General features: G+C 34.2%; 1 non-coding gene across 1 annotated transcript; it reads right to left on the bottom strand.

Moving 5' to 3' along the window:
• Positions 1-1,136: 1,136 nt before the first annotated feature.
• Positions 1,137-1,351, bottom strand: LOC127452388 (small nucleolar RNA U3). Its single transcript, XR_007899256.1, has one exon. It is a non-coding gene; the product is annotated as a small nucleolar RNA U3 (small nucleolar RNA).
• Positions 1,352-3,026: the final 1,675 nt, after the last annotated feature.

The raw sequence follows: 3,026 nt of genomic DNA, 5'->3' as shown, positions 1-3,026 counted from the left end.
TGTGCCTTTGAAGTTGTATGCGATCAACCAGTGGCGTCTGTACGCACTGTGTATCAACTCAAAACAAGCCTGCACCGAGATGACTTAAGCGAAAAATATGTATTTATTCATCAGAATTATTCCTTGAACCTGTTAGACTGGCATTCCCCACTGAATTTTATCCTGACTTCTGAAGAACATCTCAAGTTGACTCTGGCATTGTCAATGGGCACAGAACATGATGACAGATATGATGCAGGTTCAAGTGTTGGACTGTGCTGCTTTAGGTAAGACAGTGGTTATTCTTCATTATTCATATTGGCTGCCATGTTGATGGAAAAACAAATCATGCATATTCATGTAATTGATTCTTTATTATAAATATGACATGAAGACCTACTTTCTAAATATCTGTTTGTTTACTGTGCTGTTTTGACATGAGTGTTGTACAGTAGTTAGCATGATCTGTATGCAATGCATGGCTTATTTGTATGGAATGCATAGCATAGCAGAAGAGAAAGTGGCTGTGAGAAAAAAGTAACGCAAAAGTAACATAACGCTTTACTTTCAAGGAGTAACACAATATTCTATAGAGATACTTTTAAAAGTAACATTACCCAACACTGTTCATTAGAGTTACAGTGTATGTGTGATTCCTAACGTGCTTCAAAAAAAAAAAAAAAAAAAAAAAAAAAAAAAATCTGATTCTAGGCACAATTGGACTGTCGCAGATTTAAGAAGAATATCAGCCGATTTCAGTCGGTGCACTTCTAAATCTAACAAAACCAAGAGTAAAAACATATAGGTACTTCACTGATGAGAGAAATCACGAGACATAATAAATTGTACAATACACGGGAAACCACTACTAACAATACATGGTAACTACTGAACTACTAAATAACCACATCTCATACTAACATGTTATTACATCTATACAGTACACTCATGAAACAAGATATCAAAAACGTTATAACAACCTTTAGAACACTATTCTCCATTGTAAAGCTGTTCCTGCATTCTCATAATATCCGAAAAATTAACTGCACCTCAAATGAACTCAAGAGACACAATACCGTAACATAACTGAGGTAACGATTTACGTTATATTACTGATTTTTACTTAAGTTCTTTTTTTTCTACAATTACAAATAATCACCACTCTGGTCATATTCTTTTCTTCTACACCACTTAATGTGATGAAGAACGTTCTTCAATGACACAGCGTATATGAACAAAATCATTACATTGTGACCGATTCACGCTCAGAAAAGAATATCAAAACTCATCATCGTGGATAAGAAGACTCACGACTTTCAAAACACATTTCCTAGTTAAACACTATAGAAATGATCCCTGAAAGTATGATCTTAACGTCTATGTTACAAAACCAGTTCGAGTCTATTCTCACACTCTCAGTCTCATGGACGGTGAACGGATGTTGTTTCCTTTTGCAACATATTAAGCAGCGACGAGGAAAACAAACACCAGAAAAACGATATTTCCATAATTGTTTAAGCTCTAAAGACATATGACAAATATATATATATATTTTGATTGGGAAACACAATTTCTCCGTTGAAATAAAATATTAAAATTAAGGAATCGAAAATAAGTGTGCCACTATTCACCGATGAGAAAAACAACATATCACAAAAACCCAGCAGTAAACGCTTAAAGCCTGTGCTTATTGATCGGTTTACATATATTACTTATATCGCAGCAGACACTTTACTTTTATTACAAAAGCACAATTAATTAATATATTATTTTAAGCATTTACAGTTACCCACAATGCAAATTCCAAATCCATGATCAGTTTGGTGAGCAAGCAACCAATCAGTTAAGAGATAGCTTACAAGCTCCACAAAAGATACAAATAAATAAATACATTAAAAAAAAAGAACTATTGGACATAACAAATGTAGAAGTAGAAACTATCTGACTTTAAATCAGTAAGATAGTGATTTAAACCATCTAATGGCATACATTATTTGTATTTGAAAATTACTATTTTTTCATTTGTTTTCTGCGCATAGATGCACCAGTAAAACGGGTCCGGAGAGAACTCGCTACTCTACATCAAGGTTCCGTTAAGAGTGAACGCTGTACAACAACAAGCCAAAGATTTTCATTCATCTAAGCTATTTATTTGAATATTTATTAGAATACAGGATTAAAAAGCAACTTCATTTATTTGTAAGATATTTGGTTGCTTAAGATTTGCTTTAAATATAAAAGCCAACATAATTTCAATAACAGCAGCACGTTTTGAAAATTACCAATGGGGCAGATAACAATAGTTCGTCACTGAACCTCAAACATATGAAAACGCTAAATTAACGAAAATTGTACTTAGATTTTCATGCATTTCAAGTCACCGTGTGCTCAAGCTTTTTTGACTAATGCCCTAATCAACCACTAGGAGGCAGAAAAGTGCGTCTGCTTCAGTATCATGCAACGCCTTGTGTGGGGGAACAGATGTAGATAGTGATAGCACAGCAGCCTCGATCAGCATCTCGAGGTGAATTTCACTATAGTCCTCTTAACCTCAAATGTCTTTTAAATCATGTGAATACCACAGACACATCATATTTAAACATGAATAGGCAGATATAACTATCTATAAAAGCTATATCACATCTGAGGCATAGCAGGGCACAATACTTTTAGAGGATGGCCTAAAAGTTTCATTCAGTTACACTCAATAAACTAGCCAAAACATAAATTGGTGGATGATTCTAAAGGAAACACTTGCTAAAACATTTAGAATGAATTCTTAGCTACGTTAAAATGTTTACTTTAAATTTCTTTTTGTGGAAAGAAAATTGGCAAATTGTAGTTGATGTCCAGGTGGATGGGTGGTTACACAAGCGAGACTGTAGCGCGATGACATAGTGCCACTACGTAGTCGATTTCCGTGACGTACTGGATGTTTTTATTGTGCACGCTCACAGCTACATATTATATCAGTTTCTCTTTACAATGTTATATTATTTAGTGTTGTCAGTATGGCATATAGCCTACATGCAATTTTGTTTGACAGG

The sequence above is a fragment of the Myxocyprinus asiaticus genome, chromosome 14 (genome assembly GCF_019703515.2).
Source record: "Myxocyprinus asiaticus isolate MX2 ecotype Aquarium Trade chromosome 14, UBuf_Myxa_2, whole genome shotgun sequence".
NCBI classification, from domain to species: Eukaryota; Metazoa; Chordata; class Actinopteri; order Cypriniformes; family Catostomidae; genus Myxocyprinus; species Myxocyprinus asiaticus.
This window is presented reverse-complemented; position numbering and strand designations above follow the sequence as displayed.